Genomic DNA, 20,899 nt, shown 5'->3' with positions numbered 1-20,899 from the left:
GATCGGTATGCATCTAGACATGACACCTGGGTGACAGATTCCCTACCACCAAGGTCGTTGGCTGCAGTAGCTTAAGTGCGGCCAGTATCCAGTATTCGGGAGATGTGGGTTCGAACCCCACTGTCGGCAGCCCTGAAGATGGTTTTCCGTGGTTTCCCATTTTCACACTGGGCAAATGCTGGGGCTGTACCTTAATTAAGGCCACGGCTGCTTCCTTCCCACTCCTAGCCCTTTCCTGTCCCATCGTCGCCATAAGACCTATCTGTGTCGGTGCGACGTAAAGCAACTTCCAAAAAAATTCCCTATCCCTGTTTTGTGTTGCCCATAACAGTTACCGTATTGTGAATGTCGAACTGTTGTTGGAGATTCTGCTTCCAGGATAACATTCACTGCCTACGTACAAAGTTCCTTTTCTATAACCAGTTGTATCAGGCCGAATATTTTTTCATGCAATCAAATTTAGTTTCAGAAGCAAACTTCTTGTTTTTGTCGATTCTGATCTAAAATGTTACTGCACATCTGGATCCCATTTTTCTATTATCAGCTTCAGTTAGCATATACAAATTAAGTAATTTAATTATATTCTGTTTTGTTCTAGATCATTTCCTCGTGGTGTGACTAACTTGGTGGATTATTGTCTCCACAACTTCTTCGAGGGAGAGAAATCCCTCAACAGGTCTACTGACAATTGGAGTTCTCCTATCAGGTTAGGATTCTGCAGTACATTCAATAAATATTACGTCGAGGCATTTCTAGTACAAACACCACCCGCACACTAAATAGAAGAGTCCAATGCCCACCAAACCATGTCCCTTTTATAGGATGACAATATCGATCTTTGAAAAGTGATTTTATTCAACAAAATAGATTGTTTAGGCTTCTTAGTCTTGAAATTTCCAGCGTTTTACCCTTCAGTGGCAGCGGTATTGTCTGTTGGATTGTATCACCTCTCCAAGACGCTTGATTAGATATTTATCAGTTATTTATAGCGAGTGAAGATATTTATCATCCCTAGTGCACAGGCTTGCAGTAGCACCTCTGTGAGGTTTGCTAGACAACTGATGAGCCCGCTGCTTGAGCACTGGGCCAATACGTTGGATACTTCAATATTGGCAAGCCTGAACGCTACGGGTATCAGCTTTCTTTAATTGGCTGTCAATTGGTAAAACCAAACTGTCGTTCCAACTGTGAAGTGAATTTTTGAATGGTAAAGTGTCAAAAAATATTTGTTGAGAGATATTCGGGGATTTTTCCAAGAATATCCTAAACAAGAATAGAACCCAGAGTTTTAAAGACCAAGACACGAACCATGGACTTTCTATAAAACTTAAGATACCACTGTGTGGTCCCTGGTTCTTGGAATATGTGCCACTCATTGACTGCTGCAGGATGTGGCTTGAAACTCACGTCTGGAACCATCTACATGTGAATGGATAAGAAGGGGAGGACTTGTCCCATGGCACGTCAGATCGCCCGATCTTACACCCCTGGATTCTTTTTATGTTGCAGCGTGCCAGACTCCTTAAAACATCGCGCGCAGCTCTGTATCGACCACTGAAGTCGTCAGTTCGAGCAGGTGTTGCGTTAAAAGACGTAAATGAAATCCTGACACATGTTTCCTAGTCTCTTTCAACCCAGTTCCGTACCATATGCCACCATACCAATGGTCCTTTTCAGGTCCAAATAAGAAAATCAGTCTGTGCAAACTATTAAGTATGCAACCTTTCCACATCCCAGTCAGCTGGCTGAAAAAAATGGGTGGAATTCGAACGTTGAAGCACCGTCCACTATCACAACCCGCACCGCACCCCAGCCAAGTTAACTATTGTGAGGCTTGGCATGCAACGCGCATGTTTCCAGCCTATACATTACCTGTTCCTGGTCTGTATGTGTACCTAATATTGTAAAGTGCATATTCTTTGTATCTGTAATAATTTTATGGTTTGATTCGGGGTACCCACAATGAATTAATAGTAGCACTCACGATTTCTGCTGGTTTTTATCTCGTAACCACATATCTCGTTTGAGACCTATTTGGCCAGGGTTCGATGCCACCACATCCCAAGTCCCAGAATACCTGAATGGATGTATGGACAATGACCCCCTTGGAGAGACCGTGCGCGGTATGTACGCACTTTCTCCGCTGTATCTTCCGGCTCCTTCAGGTGGTGAAACGTCCTCAGCTAAAAACGAATTTAATCTACCTTAAAGGTCTACTATGCGGAGTAAAATCTAGAAATGCTACATTGTGGCGAATCAACAGGCATCAATTCTCAATTAAGAGTTTTAATTGACCTCATTACGGCAAAATTCTCGTGAAATAAACAAACACTATTCAAGAATACAGCGGACAAAACCCTGTACAGAAATGTCATAACGACTTTTAAGTTTGTGGTGAAATTCCGCTTCGAAATTTTAAAAATATACTTTCACAAGATAAGACGTTAATTTCCTCTTTTAAGTTTCCCCCACGTAAGTCCTCTACCATCAACGACCATATTCACAACTTCAGCTATTTTGTAGTCATTAGTGAATGCGCACACAAAGAAACTAGTACATAACTAGTTTAAACAATGTGGTAACATTACACATAAAACACAAATTCTATCAGACGCACCGGGAGTGGCTGATTATTCTACAAAACAAAAACAAATCACCAAAACAAATGATGGAAAACACATCTCACATAATAAAACACGATGTCGGGCCCGGGAATTGAACCCAAAACTCCACAAGCAAAATACAGAGAATGACGATAGGACGGAACCTATGTCAAAACTAACACACAAAACACATACAAACAACTATATAGATATAATTTACTTGGTAAGGATATATACAAAGAAAACGCTCAGGTAGGTGACTGTACTGCCGGGAACCATTGTGTGTCGCGATGTCCTTGGTTTGTCTGGGAATCGAACCGGCATTCTTCTGGTTGTCATGGAAGTCACCTGAAAACCCTGCCTAGAGTACGCTTTCTAGGGATCGTAATCCTTCCTATCATTATTACCTAGATGTAATTCTTTACTTGACATAACGGTGACAACTGACACAGAATAAATTAAATAGCTTGATTTATGATCTTGGAACACGAAACATATTCTTGCAACTGGTGAATGGTTAGCAAAGAGAAAAAAATGTCATCAACACTGGCCTACGGCAAACACTTGCCTCTACCCCTCATACATCTCATCGCAGCGGTCACCAATGGACACGCCCCACTCCCTGATCAGCTGAGATTCTGTTTGTTCTTAAAATTCCCTGTCTAAAAATGAGCTTTCTGGCTTCTAAACAAATCAGACATTCTTTCCTTTACAAAACATCAGGGAAACGTTTCTTATCAAATTCAACCCCAAGTTTCATGCTACTTTCTAGCATACAATACAAAACTCAATTATGCTTCCGTGTCAGGCTAATTCACTCATTTAAACGTATTTCTTGATTCATGTCCCGCAGAATGCAACTCAACAATACCATATTCTTTTAATTTTCTATGTCACCAATTAAATCGAAATTACTCAAATTGCACTAGTTAACTTCAAAACTCTCTGCATTTACTTTACACAAGATAATCAACACAAGAAACCCTGGCTACACATGGGGGTATGAGGTTCGATTTCACGCTGTACACACTTACAGTCACGTTCTTATAAAAACCAAACATGCAAAATTACCTCTATAAAACGGAGTGCTTGCTTCAACTATACATTATTACAAATTACGTGCATTACAGAAAAGACGTGCAGTTCCCACACTATCGAAAATTCCCTAAGAACTTCACTAACTGGACAGTGTACACAAATAACGCTACGTTTCCCAATCTCGCAAGCACTCTCCACTAAAATCAAACCAAACCAAACCCCATGGCCTTACAGCCCTTGAAGGGCCTTGGCCTACCAAGTGACCGCTGCTCATCCCGAAGCCCTGCAGATTGCGAGGTGTTGTGTGGTCAGCGCGACGAATCCTCTCGGCCGTTTTTCTTGGCTTTCTAGACCGGGTCCGCTATCTCACCGTCAGATAGCTCCTCAATTTTAATCACGTAGGCTGAGTGGACCTCAAGCCAGCCCTCAGGTCCAGGTAAAAATCCCTGTCTTGGCTGGGAATCGAACGCGGGGCCTCCAGGCAGGCACGCTACCCCTACACCACGGAGCCGGCTGCACTCTCCATTACTATATCTAAATATTCCCTGTGCTAATTATGAAACATAGATAACCTTCCATTGATTTAATCCAAGGAAATTATACTAACATGCAAATATCCCTTATCGTAGCTCACTTCAGCAGACTAACTAAACAAAAGTTTCTGGGTTTGGGTATATCGCCCAATATTACGTCTAATCTATGCTTATTTACACACTAACCCATGCTTTGTGCATTCAACTAATTCTACAAAAGTTATATTTGTGGTCTACTTATGTGGGTGATGGAGTTGTCTATTGTCCGAGCCGATGGAAAGCTCATGTGTAGGTTTACACGCCCATTACGTCCGTGCTGCAGATTTGGATGTCATTCCTGGGTTCAGTCCTCGGTTGACGCTCAAACCTGTTCATCATCGTCCCCAAGGTACTCTTTTAAAACAGTTCTTCTGAAAAAAACAGCATCAATCTTCATAAAGTACATGGAACACACACCTCCCAGCGCTGATTATGCTTTCATAAACTTATCCTCACTACTACAACTTCAATTGTATTTCACTGGCATTAATTTCTTCCCTTTCCCTTCTAAGCTGAGAAATTTAAATCTCTGCATTCATGATCAAAACACGGTGTGCGTTGGATTAAAGCTTATAATCCGAGAACTTTCGATATTTCTAAAGCACAAATCCCAATTAGAAAGTACAGTTTCCTTCCCACTATGCGTTATGCCTCGCTCACACGAGTGTCTTGAACACGCGCTGTGTCTAATTACGGATCACGTATCTTTCAGATTTTAAATTCAATACCTTCCCTGATACGTCACATCGCGTCCAGTCACAGTGGCACTGTTTCTGTAGTTCCTCTCACTAAAACTGCCTGGAGCACAAAGCAATATTTATACCGCTGCCCGGCATGTCTGAACACATGGGCACTAGTTCATCAACTCTCTTGGAGTCTCCCTGTTCGTCTCTTAAATACACACACCACCGGGCGAGTTGGCAGTGCGGTTAGAGGCGCGCGGCGGTGAGCTTACATCCGGGAGATAGTGGGTTCGAATCCCACTGTTGGCAGCCCTGAAGATGGTTTTCCGTGGTTTCCTATTTTCACACAAGGCAAATGCTGGGGCTGTACCTTCACTAAGGCCACGGCCGCTTCCTTCCCACTCCTAGGCCTAAGTGGGAGGACCGATGTATTTCAGAATTGTAGTATAAGCGACGGGATGCATAAAAGTATATAGCAAGGGGCTGATGAACCACCCGGTATACCTATCGACCAAAACTGAGGCCGACTGAGAGAAAGCGACTTGCGCCAATGTGCACAGGTATTTTAGCACGGGGACTGTGCTTACAGCAGACAAGCTTTTAACACACGTAGACCAAGTAGATACACAATTTTTGATAATGGTTCCTCTGTCCTGAGAGGTGGTCCTCAGACCGTACAAGCCATATATAAGAGTTAAATGTATTGTTTGCGCTCCGTAATTGACTTGCTACCATATGGTTAACAGTCTGAGCCTTCCGCATATTTATGATCAGAATCCGTTTGTAAAAAAAAGTAGCATTAAAAAATAACACTTTTCTGTGGACTCACTCTCGGTTAACCATACCTCTGCGAGGCAGTTCAGGCCATTAATCATCTCGCTTCATGAGACGGGTAATGTGTTTCACACGGCCGCTGAAATACGTCATAAGCCAAAAAGCAAAGTACACAATGGCGGAAATAATAGCCTGAAAATTATCAGATGAAGGTTATGTGAAAAATCTTTTTAGTGTATATTTACAGCCAGGCACTTGTCAACTCCTTTAGAAAACTGAATGAGCAAATGCTTAATGAAATACTGTAATAATAATAATAATAATAATAATAATAATAATAATAATAATAATAATAATAATAATAATAATAATAATAATAATTTTAATAATTATAATATAATTTTATTATTATTATTATCATATTAATTATTAATTCTTAATTAATTATATTAATTATTAATATTAATTATTATTGTCACATTAGAAAACTATTCCATTAATTACTATTTTGTTCCAAGTACTTTAAATTTATTCACATTTTTGGCTTCTAGGTTGAATAGTCAGCGTAGCGGCCTTCGTTTCAGATGGTACTGAGTTCGATTTCCGGCCGCATTGAGGACTTAAGCTACGTCTGATTAGCAGCTCCAGTTCGGGAACAAGACGTCTTAATACACGTCTCTTCTTTTAAACACAACTCGCTGCACCACACAAGAAACTCGTAATAATTTAGTGTATCCCTCCCCACGGCCGTAGCCGTATTGAAATACCGGATCCGTGAGATCTCCGAAGTTAAGCGACATTGGGCGTGGTCAAGATCTGGATGGGTTGCCACGCGCTGTTGGTGGGGAGTAAGGAAATGGAGGAGCGGAAAGGAACTGGCCACCCTACCGTTCGTAAACTCCGGCTCAGGCACACCTCTGCGGAGGTTCGGACCTGCCTTCGGGCAGAATACACCCTTTTCTCCACATAGGGGCTGTATCAAGAAGGTTTGCTATTTGCTTTACGTCACACCGACACAGATGGGTCTTATGGCGACGATGGGATAGGAAAGGACTAGGACTGGGAAGAAAGCGGGTGTGGCCTTAATTAGGATACAGCCCCAGCATTTGCCTGGTGTGAAAATGGGGAAACCACGGAAAACCATCTTCAGGGCTCCCGACAGTGGGGTTCGAACCCACTATCTCCCGGATGCAAGCTCACAGCTGCGCGCCCCTGACCGCACGGCCAACTTGCCCGGCCTATCACGAAGGCCGTTAGGCTATAAAACTGAGCCAACATTGAGTGTGCAACACTCATCTCACTTGCGATCCCATCGGGTATGGGGAAAAATGGCAGAGATTCCAGATATTTTCAAGGGTGGCTATTTCTAGTGTAGAATATACACAGTTTAATTTGCAGTACACGACTTTTTCTGGTTCTTAGATTCTCATCAATACTGCACGTTAAGACTACATTAACTTACAATCAGGCTTTCGACGATGTTGAGATGGGAAAGGGCAAAGCATGTTAGCGGACGTGCCCTGTAATTAGGGAGACCAAATGCAAATAGATTTTTAAAAAAGAGGACGAAACTATTTTTTTTTATAAGGAGGACACTGTCGGAAAAAGGACACTAAAGTCCTCCACTGAGAGTCTGAATTTAGACATATTCTAATTTTCAAATACATGTATTACACCCTTCCGGGCCTCGAATGGATGACCCACGCATAAGAATGCCTCCACGTAACGGGGTAAACACCTACGGATGAGATTGGATTGAAGAGCGGGTCGAATTGCTTAACGAGCTTCGAACCGCTCCTCTTCCTACTTTCTGTGCTGGCCCGGCAGCCTGAGCACTTGGGGAGTGGTACGTTCGAAAGAAAGAAAAAAAAAAAAGAAAAAAATACTTAAGATGGAGCCTTATGTATATAATATGAAAGTAGGATCTCTGGGTTCTAATGCCTACTGAATACTGCTTAGCACTGCTACAAATGACAAGAATCATAAAATAGGGGTTACGAATACTAATTTATTCAAATATGACATGTTAAAGAAATTGATACAGCTCTATACAATGAACTCTCCGCATACGGGAGGCAAAGAAAATAATGATCACTTTAAAATATGAATCGCCCATGGGCGTCGTCTGCATAACGGTGTAATTGAGGTTTTGCGATTGCTATCGTTCATCTTTCCTCATTAGTTCATACCGTTCATGACATTTTTTAAATATTATTCTGTCGATCACACCGTGAGATGATCTGATGTCCCTACTCACATATTACTTCCTGTTCTTAGCACGAAAATAACCGGGGCCTACGCTACATAATTACCATATTAAAAGAAACATTTGCATAATACACAAACAAACACACCATTTAGCTAAATCCCGGACTTCCTCATCTATCACCAAGACCACGCAACGTTGTACAAAGGTTCTGTTTGAACTCAAAAATATATGCACATAATTACTCAACATACACAGATATATGTATATATACACTTCATGCATAAAGGAGAGCCATTCCTAGAAAGAAACAGCATGGTTATCACTGTCTCCGGCCCAAGGCGCAAGCTTGGGGCAGCTCGCTCAAGAACGCCATCATGATCCAGGGTCGAACTGGCAGACTCCCGACCGAGAGGCACTGTGGATTTCTGAAAATCCCTAGACTAGCTACAGTCTCATATCACCGGATATCTGGGGGAGATCCCTACTCATTTATTAAATACCTTCTAAATCAGCGTGATATTATCATTGCCGGCAGTGTTTTAGTTGGACCAGTTAAACAACAGCAACTTACGGGGGAAGCCCATAGCCTCAAACCTTAACTATAATAGCACAGCGGGACCAGCTCTGTCGTGAGGGGGCGAGGAGCAGACACTCACAAAAAAAAAGAAGGGAAGGTCATTCGCTACTCCAGCCATCACTCATTCATTAGCCACGGCAGATTCTTGACCCCTCTCAATTACCATGGCCAGCCGGGGCACATATCCCTGGCCCATTTCATTTGTTTACATCATCTTACCGCTGAGTTCCCTAGAAATACACTTTTATTCTCTCCCTTCTCATTATTACCGCTGAACGCCGACTGTGGGCACGATCACTTCTAACTCATCTCATCGTAAATTCCTCGGGCATTCGGCCCTCTCATTACGTCTTATATCGCGTATCTTCTTTCCTTGGGCATAGGGCTCATATGACTCCTCAGTCAACCTTTCCATACTCCATACTCCTCGCTCCTCGCACAGGAAATATACCTATATTTAAATCTTTTGACCAAAGATTAGAGACTCCTGCCTCTGTGTCTGACCCCGGCTATAGATAAAAAAAAACACTCCAAACCATTCTGGCCAATTAATCAAAAATCACGGGAGACTTGCACATGGTCCCTCACAACTACCTAAAAAACACAGCATATACCTCTCCCGGTCGGGATTTCTTCTCTCTTGCTGTACATGCACTGATTATATGTGTAAGCTAGGCATGCATTGTCTGACTGACCCATGAGTTTCCCCGGCATATACGATAGCCACGTGGGACAGTAACTAACAACATTTTGACATGGTTTTCCCTGCTCGCCAGCATTATTGTTCCAGCCACCCCTAAGGGGAACTCAAATATTCTCCTAACCTTGTTCCCATATTTGCTAGGACATTCTACATATTACTAAAAATATAACCACCGGGCGAGTTGGCCGTGCGCGTAGAGGCGCGCGGCTGTGAGCTTGCATCCGGGAGATAGTAGGTTCGAATCCCACTATCGGCAGCCCTGAAGATGGTTTTCCGTGGTTTCCCATTTTCACACCAGGCAAATGCTGGGGCTGTACCTTAATTAAGGCCACGGCCGCTTCCTTCCAACTCCTAGGCCTTTCCTATCCCATCGTCGCCATAAGACCTATCTGTGTCGGTGCGACGTAAAGCCCCTAGCAAAAAAAAATATAACCCTCACGATAAGCTAATCATTAAGAAAAAAATGGGTCGTCCGGGAATTCAGCTCCCTTGAATTTACTTCAACATTATAAAGATCAATAAAATTTCCATATTAGGACATGCATTATCTTACAACATTTTGATATTTACAAAAGAAAGCTAATCCTATCCCCGGTTACATTATCATGCTTAAGAAATTAGATTTGGACATCACTCATCTGTTTGGTGGCCGTTGTTTTTCCTTCCACGGGAGACCCATGGTGGAGTTTAGTGCTGCATGACCCCGGGGCTGGTGGCGGGCGTGCAGTCCTTCATCCCTGGTCCATACAAGTCCGACATCCTGGGGAACTCGTTCACAGCTGAAATCTTACAGTAATCCAAAATGGGTAACACTTCACCACTCGTCACACGGCCTCTATTTCCAGAGTTTACACCACGAATAAGCCGGTCTTTCAAATCACGGCGGGCGCGTTCACAGCAGGGATCGGGTGGCTCACGAGACTCGAGCACCCGGATTCAGAGTAACACTTTGGGTGATACCAATTTATTAATATCATTGACTCATTTAAGCCGGCATAGTCCCAGCCGACTTCCGCTATTCGTTTGTAAATTATGCTCGCGGATTAACTAGTTTGACACGCGGCACAGAGACAATTCACCTAGGCTCGTTTGGCCTCCCGTTTACACTTCACAAAGGCTTTGTACTTCATTGCCGCGACGGACACAATAACGCTCTTAGTAAGCGGTCAATGGGTTCGGACTGTAAAACTGCAGCACCACGGGACACACTGTCCCTTCTCAACGACCCGCAAAGAACTGTCTTCTGCGATGGCCAGCCCGGCCTATATTATTTTCCCCGCCGGAAGCCTGGGGGCGTAAACGTTCACGGTCCTTTAAGGACAAGAGCTCCTTTCATACCAAGAATTGAAGACATTTAAATAGTGCATCTTGTGGCCCTCTATCTCCTCTTTCATTTGAGCAAGGCGTGCTGGACCTACGATCGGCAGTTTTTATGCAATTTTCTTCCCTCTTTTGATTAATCCATTAGCGTCCCTTGGGGGGTGGAGTCATCTTTTGAGCGCGACTCTTAGCTTGGGTGACGCTGTTGTATTCACATGTGTTAGCAATATGTTAAATCTGGACATCTGGTGACCTCATTTCTTCCCCTGAATAAATTATTACATATTTTTAGTCTGGGAAACGCAGAAAATTCAGCTCTATTCATTGGTGTGTCTCACATAATTTTCCTATGTCTGGATCAAAATATCATCCCATTTTTACGCGCCAAAATCCGACTTTGGCACCCGTAACAGTGCATAAAAAACCGGAAGTTCCTTATGTTAGTCTGGAACTCTGGGAAGCTAAGCCACACCTCGGGGCGTATCTGACTACTCCAGCATCGCGTCCTCTTCTAGCTCCCTCTGCAAGTTGAGAGGGTATTTTCGCGGGGGTTTGGCTCCTGCTCTGTCTTCCCTTTGTTTTCCAGGCGCTCTTTCGCGGGTTCCATTCTGGCCGGACGCCGCTCGATCCCCATCGCCCGTACTGCTACCAATGACGCGACCTTTAGGAGTGATTTTAATGAAGTAGAAAGGCACCTATAATTCCAATGAGCTGTACAGGACACTGTACGGTTTCAGTATGTGTTGTATGTTGGGTATTCAGCCCGAAGGCTGGTTTGATCCTCTGCAACTCCGCCAACAGCTGTTATAAATAGCCTAGGTGTCACTGAAGAGGCGTACTAGGGAAAAGAGGAGTGAGGTAGTTTCCCGTTGCTTTCCTCATTCAAATACATAAGCAAAATTTATCCCTTTGTATATTATATCATGCATTCTTACCAAATTTAAACAATGGAACTAATTTACATGCTTTGCTGGTACTTTTCTTAAGATTCAGTTGCCTTCAGGAGTTTTGGCATGTCTAACACTTATAATAAGATACAGATTATATTGAACCATTAAGAGGATTTTCAGATATTCTACTTTGAAATGGTTCCTATTATCAGTCCATTGTGCTGATATCAATAAAAATAGTCTGTATACATTTGCATTGTGTCCTGGTATAGGAGAAATATGTTCTGCAAGTGTTCTGCAAGTTTTAATTACTCTGAACTACAATCAACTGGCTTACATGAATTGAAATACTTTGCCCATATCTGACTACAAGGTAACTTGTTAAATTCAGGGTCATTAAGGCTTGCAAATACAGAACACATTTTTGAACATCACAACAATCACTTTTCAGAGCCATCCATTCTAAACAAGATTTGTACTTGTGACGTTGTCAACTATCACACATAAACATAGCAGTGTTCTGACGGAGTATCTCTAAGAGAGTCCGGCCCCATGGCTAAATGGTTAGCGTGCTGGCCTTTGTTCGCAGGGGTCCCGGGTTCGATTCCCTGCAGGGTCGGGAATTTTAACCTTAATTGGTTAGTTTCCCTGGCACGGGGGCTGGGTGTATGTGTCGTCTTCATAATCATTTCATCCTCATCATGACGCGCAGGTCGCCTACGGGAGTGAAATCGGAATATCTGCATCTGGCGAGCCGAACTTGTCCTTGGACACTCCCGCCACCAAAAGCCATACGCCATTTTATTTCACCTCTAAGAGAGAAGCATGCTGTATACAGAGTAGTACTGCCCAGACGACAATTAGCGTCTGTACTCCATACAGATCTGTATGAGTTTCTGTAGTAGGCTTTGTCAAGTTATTAAAATGATTAAAGAAGGTGAACAACAAGCTGTGGCATTATTACATCGACAGTCACAATCAGAAACCAGTGGTGTGCCCACCAGATTTGCTTCACACGAAAACAGAAGTGTTACTACTGCTTATAGCATCGGAGACAAATTTGTAGATGCTTCTGTGAACACGAATCGAATAATAGAACATTTTTAGGTATTGCTTCCACTGAAGTGTACTCTTTTTTATTTCCTTTTCATTTTATATTAGGGTCTATAAGAGGAACTGCACACGTTACCGTATTGAAATGATGATGATGATAATAATAATAATAATAATAATAATAATAATAATAATAATAATATATTTGTATTATGTCCCGCTAACTACCTTTTTATGGTTTTTGGGAGACGCCGAGGTACGAGAATTTTGTCCTGCACGAGTTCTTTAACGTACAGTACCAGTAAATCTACCGACACGAGGCTGACGTACTTGAGCACCTTTAAATACCATAGGACCGAGCTAGGTCCGAACCTGTCAAGTTGGGCACAGAAGGCCAACGCTCTACCGTTCGAGCTACTCAGCTCGTCATAAATAAATAAATAATTTAATAAGAGTACTTGTCATAATCAACACCCACTTCCTCTGCAACTTTCGACCATAGTTTGTGTCGTATATCTCGAGAATGACAGCGTTTATGTTTAATATTTCAGAGGAGTGTTCTGTCACAAACCGCACTTATCAACTTTTCAGTATCTACATCCACGACAAATTAATGTTGATTCATACTGTAGTAATAATCAAAATAATGTTGCATATGACGACGACAGACAACCGGATGCTTGCAGGAACCGTGAAGCAGAGGCGACTATAAGCGGCAAATCGCATTCGAGGGGGATCTGTCGCTTGTCGCCTGTTGTCGGCTATAGTCGCGTGAGGTCGCTTGCAGTGGACGCGGATCCGTTAAACAAACTTCGCTTTGGGATCAGTCGCGCTAATGCGCACGTAGTTGCCTGGTCTCGTAATCGCGTGTAGTCGCTCCCAGTGGACTAGCAATTACGACATGCACTGTCCAGACCATAAAGTTAGTCTGCGAGAGAATCACTGTAGCGTGCGGAGCATGTTGAAATCGCAGCTCTTTGTCAAAGAGCTCACTCCGCTGTACTCATAAATGCAAATAGGGGACTTCTAAAACTGTGTGGATATTGATATGGTTTAAAATTCTTACATGTAAACATTCTCAGATACTACAGTATACTTCCGATGCTTCTCTCCAGTAAAAAACGAAAGCCCAAAAACCATAAATAAAGGACTAAATGCGGGATAAGAGACGGTGTTCAGGTGCAGTAAAGTAACACAAAATCAATATACTGTTCATGTTAAGTCTTCTAACAACATAGGCCTACGTTTAGAACGAGGGCACGTATATTTCGCTATTTTTGTGTAAATGACCAGGATTTTAATATAATTCTGCCCAACGACCGAAAATGTCCTCTCGTTCGAAGCATATGAGCGAGATTTTAGACGAAATTTTGGAGTAATGTAGACAAAATATTATTATTGCCGGTTTAGACGCTGGCTTTCTGAGCCCAAGTTGTTCGGCTCGAGTTTCGGCTCGGTGATACTTGAAGGTGCTCAAATATGTCAGCCCCTTGTAGATAGATTTACCGGATTATTATTGTCGTCGATGTTTTCCAAACGTGATTACAAGTGGAAATGTGACACTCGGTTGTGGCTTCAGCCTATTATGGAGTTTTTATTTAGCTTTCCCTAAAATGTATGATTTGCTTTTAAGATTTTAACTTGCAAAATGATTTCCGTTAATGGAAACGACCGAAAATGTCCTCTCTCTCGTACGAAGTGGTAAATTGTATGATTGAAGAGAACTAAAAAAATACAATGTTTTTTACAATTTGCTTTACATCGCACCGACACAGATAGGCCTAATGGCGATGATGGGACAGGAAAGGGCTAGGAGTGGGAAGGAAGCGTCCGTGGGCTTCATTAACGCACAGTATTTGCCTGGTGTGAAAATGGGAAACCACGGAAAACCATCTTCGGGGCTACCGACAGTGGGGTTTGAACGCACTATTTCCCGAAAGCAAGCTTACAGCTGCGTGGCCCTAACCGCACGGCCAACTCGCTCGGTCAATAATTTATTATGCTTGTATATAGTCCTATATGGCATTTAAGGAATAATATTGATGAAGGTAACGGACTCGGATGTTCTCACGGTGTTTCACATCTGGTATCTAAATGGTAAAATCTGCCAAGGTATGAATGGGGACTGCTACACGTATTGTACGAAGGGAAAGCAACAAACGTATATACAGAAAATAATATATTCCATAGCTTTTAATACTATAGATACTCTTCTTCTTCTTTACCTGTTTACCCTCCAGGGTCGGTTTCTCCCTCGGACTCAGCGAGGAATCCCACCTCTACCGCCTCAAGGACAGTGTCCTGTTCAGGACATCAATACACACAAAAAGTAAAAAAAAGGAGCACGATTCCAGGCTGTCATACACATCTTTTCTTATTTTCTTTTTTGTACCAATTTGCTTTACGTCGAACCGACACATAGGTCTTACGGCGACTATGGGACAGGAAAGGGCTAGGAATGGGAAGGAAACGACTGTGGCCTTAATTGAGATACAGCCCCAGCATTTGCCTGGTGTAAAAATTGGAAACCATCTTCAGGACTGCCGACAGTAGGGTTCAAACCCACTATATCCTGAATGCACGGTGCCAGCTACGTGACCTAAAGCCTGCAGCCACTCGCTCGGTATCATGCACATCATTTTTCTGGATATTCACTTTCACAGGCATGGCCATTCAGTGAAAGGAAAATGCCATCTCTTATATTTCCTAAAACATTAATTTCAGTCTTCAAGGTAAGATCCAAAGAATCTCATTCACGCCGACAGGGGAATCAGTCGCTAAGTCAGCCCAAGTAGGCCAATTCACATGACAAAGTGTCACGCAAAATATTTTATACGCACGGAAATTAATTTCAAGGAAACATACCCTGAAATGATACGCCATTGCCCTTTATGAACCTCTCTATGCAACCATAATCTACACAGGAGACTGGCATTTTCCTTCAGAGAAGTATACACTTCAATTTATCGGCAAGCTCTAGTAGTGACAGTGCCAAACAATCCAGCTTTTGCCAAACAGCGCGCTCGCTCAACTTCGCACGCGACTGTAATGCCACTGCTACATCTACCGTCTTACTAATAAACGGTGTATAACTTTTATACAAGGTTTATACACCGTTTATGTAAAATTCGTTACTAATAAACCGTGTATAAGCCTTCTGTGTATACACCTGTTATAGTTATTCACTGAATTGCTTGTACAGACCAGGACCCTTGTATAAGCGTTGTATAGCAGCGAGCAGCGGAAAAAGAAACGAGTGAGCAGTTTATTTTCGTGTTTTTATTGTCTACAGTAATATAATCGTGGTGAAATATTCGACTTATTCATTTATTATTGAACAAGAATGGACGATAACGTTGATGATCTTCACGATATTTTAAACATAGAAGACATACACCATTCAGAGGTTATGGAGGTTAGACATCTTCGTAAAGTAAAACACTTTAAAGAGACGGAATGACAATGAATAAGTATAAAACAAATGATGGTTGAGCGTATTTTTGTGTAATAATGTGTTACTGCTTAATAGACTTGTGATATTGCGAGTTTATTATACACTATCTGCCTCTGCAAAGATCTTTCTCAAATTTGAGTAGGCTACGTATAAAAGGGGACATATTCCTCGAGATAAAAAAATGGCATAACTTGAAAACCATACGTCATATGATTTCCATACTTTGTAGTTGAATACGCAGAAATATGATGTATAAATGCCTAATAGAAACTTTTTTTTTACCGGGCGAGTTGGCCGTGCGCGTAGAGGCGCGCGGCTGTGAGCTTGCATCCGGGAGATAGTAGGTTCGAATCCCACTATCGGCAGCCCTGAAGATGGTTTTCCGTGGTTTCCCATTTTCACACCAGGCAAATGCTGGGGCTGTACCTTAATTAAGGCCACGGCCGCTTCCTTCCAACTCCTAGGCCTTTCCTTTCCCATCGTCGCCATAAGACCTATCTGTGTCGGTGCGACGTAAAGCCCGTAGCAAAAAAAAAAGAAACTTTTTTGATCAAACCATTTTTTAAAGCTACAAAACAGTTTTTCCTTTCTCCTGAAAAGTAAGGATTTTGGAATGTGTAACCTTTTTAACTCGCCCATTCAATTACAATTGCATACGTTTTCCGTACTATTCCCAGTTAGGAGCTATTGATATTTGCTTAAGCTTTTCCATTTAAAAAAAAATTGCGTTCATTACACAAGCAAGCTGAAGAAATATTGATATTAGTATAAGCCAATTTCCAGCTATCTCATATAGTGTTGCCACTGCCTTTTCGATATGCCTTGCTACTGTGCGACTTTTCGGAAAGTTTTGCTCGTAGATAACCGGTAGAAGCGATCATAAAGGCGGTGAACGTGCGAAATACGTCAGTGAACTGCAGGAAGAGATTCCTACGCCTTGGAACGAGTATATATGTGCTGTATAGTAATACAATGCGTATACCTCGTTTATTAGTAAGAAAAATGTAAAACGCTTATACAGGGTGTATTCACTGTATAACTATACAAGAGTTAAACAACTGTATAAGGACTTTTTATTAGTAAGATGGCTAGTGTATTATTTACTGACTCTATTGTCCAGAAATCGTGACAGTGGCGTGCACTGGAACGAAGCAAATGAAGCACTGCTTTGCTACTACTACTACTACTACTACTACTACTACTACTGCTGCTGCTGCTGCTGCTGAATGTTTTCATCCCCCCCCCCCCGAAGGGTGAGGCGGGCCTCCCGGACGGTAACGCCGTTTTTTCAGGCCAGGAAATTTGTATCGGAGAAGGAGATGTGCGATGAAGGAGAGATGGTTGCCGGCCGTACTAGGAACTGTCCCGGCATTCGCCCTAGTGCAAGAGAATGGAAAATCACGATAAAACATTCTCAGGACAGACGACGGTAGGGACCAACCATTCTCCGTGTCCCGAATACAGAGGCGAAGAGCCACGGTAGAGCGGTGGCCATCCCTCTTCTGCTCGGTTGACCGGTCAGAGAGCAGAGCTGTCGGACTACGGAGCAACCGTGGCCACTTGCGGGCGAGACAGACTCTGTATCCGCCGACAAGCTGCTTCATTAAGCTAAAACAGCGTTCAGATTATTTCGGAATGGTCTTTAAATTAAAATAGTGATTGCTATTTTTTATTATTTGAACGCTCAGGTTTTCTGTCGTCTGGAAATAAAATCTTCATTCCAGTTATCGCTCACGTACAAACGTGCTACGCCCGCAAAGCATCCCTTAACACGCAGCAGGGCGATCGCCCTGCACGCAGTATAAACGCCAAGTTTCGATCCGAAGCATGCATAATCTTTGATGGAGTTTCTTCGTCCATCAACAGAGAGTGGCACGTTAGTCATAAGAATATTCACCCTCGAGTGTAGAGTGGGTGCTAATGACCTGACTGAATGTGATGGGAAAGAAAATAAAACTTTGCTTTATTTCTGGGTTGCAGAGGTACTAAACTACATTGAACAATGATGGATACAGCAGTGATCTGCACTCCTCCTTGTTCGCTCTGAAGCTCGGCTTTAAGGCGTACCCTGCATTCCCTTACAAAGTTCAGCATTATTTTCAGGTACACCATCGATTCACTCTTGTCCTCTCATCCTACTGCCCTTTCATCAATATCATCTTGTATTTTCGACGGACAGTTGTCAATATTTTGAAATCCTGTCGCCAAATTTCACTTTACACGGTACCATTTGTTTGTTTCAAATGTCACTGTACAGCTGTCCATTAAAACTTTAAAAGAACTCGTCAATCCCTTCCAAATGATATCTGTCATCGAAATACATTCACTCGGTTCCAAACTTACAGCCCATACTAATACAAAAGGGCGCTGTACTGGTGTCATTCTCTTGCCATAGCTGCACTGTGATGACTCATCGGCGGATGTGATTATCTCGTGCATTGTACATGTCTTCGAAAGGATTATTATGTCGCTTGTATAGTTTCTGACTAGAGATGGGAGTTACATATACTAACATGATACTGTATCCTAATCCATAACAGTAAGCTGTTCCAGAAATATTATGTTCCTCCGGAGACCCTGATACAAAAGTAACTGTCTCAGCGAAACCAAAGGAAGGGTAGGGAGTTTCTGATTGGCTAACGGGTATTAGGAAGTATAGCAGCTCGTAGCAGCTCGCTTTAAGGGCGCACTCCTGCGCAGGCGCGAGCGATACTTTTGTAACAGGTTAGTGGTAGTACTGGCATTCCTTTCCTGTTACTGGTCGGTTACATTATATTCTTTAGTTATTCGAAGTGCTTTGTATTAGGCTTGCAGGTGGTGATACATACAGAAGCGTAGTTCCTCGGTACAGTTACAGAAGCGTAGTTCCTCGGCACAGTTATACAGTTGGTCTTCCCACCTTGCATCTCAGGTTTCACTCCGTGTTCTGGACAATGAGTGAGTGGATGTATTACATCCGATACGATTTATGTGGACAAAAACTCAATTACAGGAAAACGGTTTCCTAGAAACGCGCTGAAATAATGTACCCAATAATAATAATATTAATAAAAATAATAATAATGATAATTTTAAAAAATTAAACATTCTACCGGTTCACAAAGTTCTGATAATGTACATGGAACTCAAATATCACATCCTGAAAAGCTATCGCAAGTCCCATTACGTGAATCTGTGCGCCCTGAAATTTCGTCATCGACTGCAACCTGTGAGGCAATGCAGCAAAAGCTTCTACCATAATTTTTACCAGTACAAAAAGAAAGTGATATACAGAAGAAAAAAAAAAAAAAAAAAAGACACTGGACAAGCCACTTACACTGTTGTTTGCCACATACCCACAACCTTCTGTAAATGACAAATGATGATTTTGGAGCCTTTTATACTGGATTTACAGAGCAAGTTGGCTACACGGTTTGTGTTACGTAGCTGTTAGCTTGTATTCGGGAGATGGTGGATTCGAACCCCACTGCCGGCAGTCCTCAAGATTGTTTTGCGTGGTTTCCCCATTATCACACCAAGCAAATGCTGGGACTGTTCCTCAGTTAAGCCATGGTTGCTTCCGATCTAGTCCTGTCCTACCCTATCCCATCGTCACCGTAAGATCAGTCTGTGTCGGTGCAACGTAAGAAAAAGCAGAAAAGTAGATTAAACTTTTTTTTTCTATTTTGCTTTACGTCGCACCGACACAGATAGGTCTTATGGCGACGATGGATTAAACTCTGCTTACGACTTGCCTAGTAGGGCTATTTTCTCATGACCCATTCCGGCGGCATCTAAGGTGTATGACACACTCGTTCATCAACGTATTTTATAAAGTCTGGTCCTAATGTCTGTTTAACTACAGATCCTTGGACATCTACGAATGCACATAGCAGCAAGTATTAGTTCTCGGAATGTAAGTGGGTCATTGCAAACATTTTTCTAGGAATACTTAAGAATGTGAGTGACGAGCTAGCGAAAGTGACAGTGGGAGAGAAGAAAGCGAGATGAAGGTATAGTATTGCTATTTATAAGTACTTGCTAAGGTGTGGTTAGGGGCTACAAGAGACAGCAGGTATAAGGAATGTTCCTTCCAAAAGTTGACCTGCAATTTGTATTATGTTACTTTTATATCCTAATACTCCAACCTAATACTACAGTGTAACGGATACACAGGAACATGATACTGGAAAGTAACCATATGTCCCATCCCTATTTCTGACAAGTAAGTGTTCATCACGACGCGGCGTGTCGCAAAGTGTTGCGTGCACTTTTCATATTACCACCCATACCTCACAACCAAACCCAAAGAATATAGCGTGATCACGTCAAAATAAAATAATTTCGACGGCAAGTTGCTCTACACAGCCGACGCTCCTCTTACATCATGTAAGATATTCGCAGTGTCATTTGTCCACTTACGATTCACTTTCACCACAGGAGCACATAAGCAGTTCACCAGCAGTTTGAGATATGCCAGCACCATTAGATCGGAAACTGTGCCTGAAAAGAGCTGCACAACCTGGGGATAAGTACATGAGTTTACTCATGACAATAACGAATGCAGACAGTCTTACACCTTATATATCCACCACGCCAACTTACGATTTGTAATCTATTTCATGCTCTAGAGTATGTGTTGCCTTCAAATATAGGAAGCGGTTGTTATGTGACTAGGCTCTGTATCTGTGTCCAACCCTTGTACCGTTTCTCTACGGGGTCGTGTCTGGAGAAGTTTTCGGCGAGTCTTTTTTACGGCCGGGTGCCCTTCCTGAGGTTAACCTCATCAGAGGAGTTTATTTTAATAATTTTGTGTGTCTATTTCTAGCCGGGTGCAGCCCTTGTAAGGCAGGCCCTCCGATGAGGGTGGGCGGTATCTGCCATTTGTAGGTAACTGCGTGTTATTGTGGTGGAGGATGGTGTTCTGTGCGGTGGGCGAGTTGCAGGGGGGTGTTGGGGACAGCACAAAAACCCAGCCCCCGAGCCGTTGACATTAACCAGTGAAGGTTAAAACCCCCGAACCGGCCGGGAATCGAACCCGGGA

The 20,899-nt window shown here is 42.6% G+C and overlaps 1 protein-coding gene across 3 annotated transcripts in view; it reads left to right on the top strand.

Moving 5' to 3' along the window:
- LOC136877429 (sodium-coupled monocarboxylate transporter 2) overlaps window positions 1–20,899 on the top strand; it is a 426,077-nt gene that overhangs the window by 113,884 nt on the left and 291,294 nt on the right. For 2 of the 3 annotated variants that reach the window (XM_067151480.2, XM_067151461.2), the window contains exon 2: window positions 599–706. The exons of the other annotated variant lie outside the window; for it this stretch is intronic. The gene's annotated coding sequence lies outside the window, so the exon portion shown is untranslated. The remainder of the gene's footprint in view (window positions 1–598; window positions 707–20,899) is intronic. 3 annotated transcript variants of the gene reach the window in all.

Source organism: Anabrus simplex, chromosome 1, assembly GCF_040414725.1.
Source record: "Anabrus simplex isolate iqAnaSimp1 chromosome 1, ASM4041472v1, whole genome shotgun sequence".
NCBI lineage: Eukaryota > Metazoa > Arthropoda > Insecta > Orthoptera > Tettigoniidae > Anabrus > Anabrus simplex.
The sequence above is the reverse complement of the archived record's forward strand: the minus strand, read 5'-3'. Positions and strand labels throughout refer to the sequence as shown.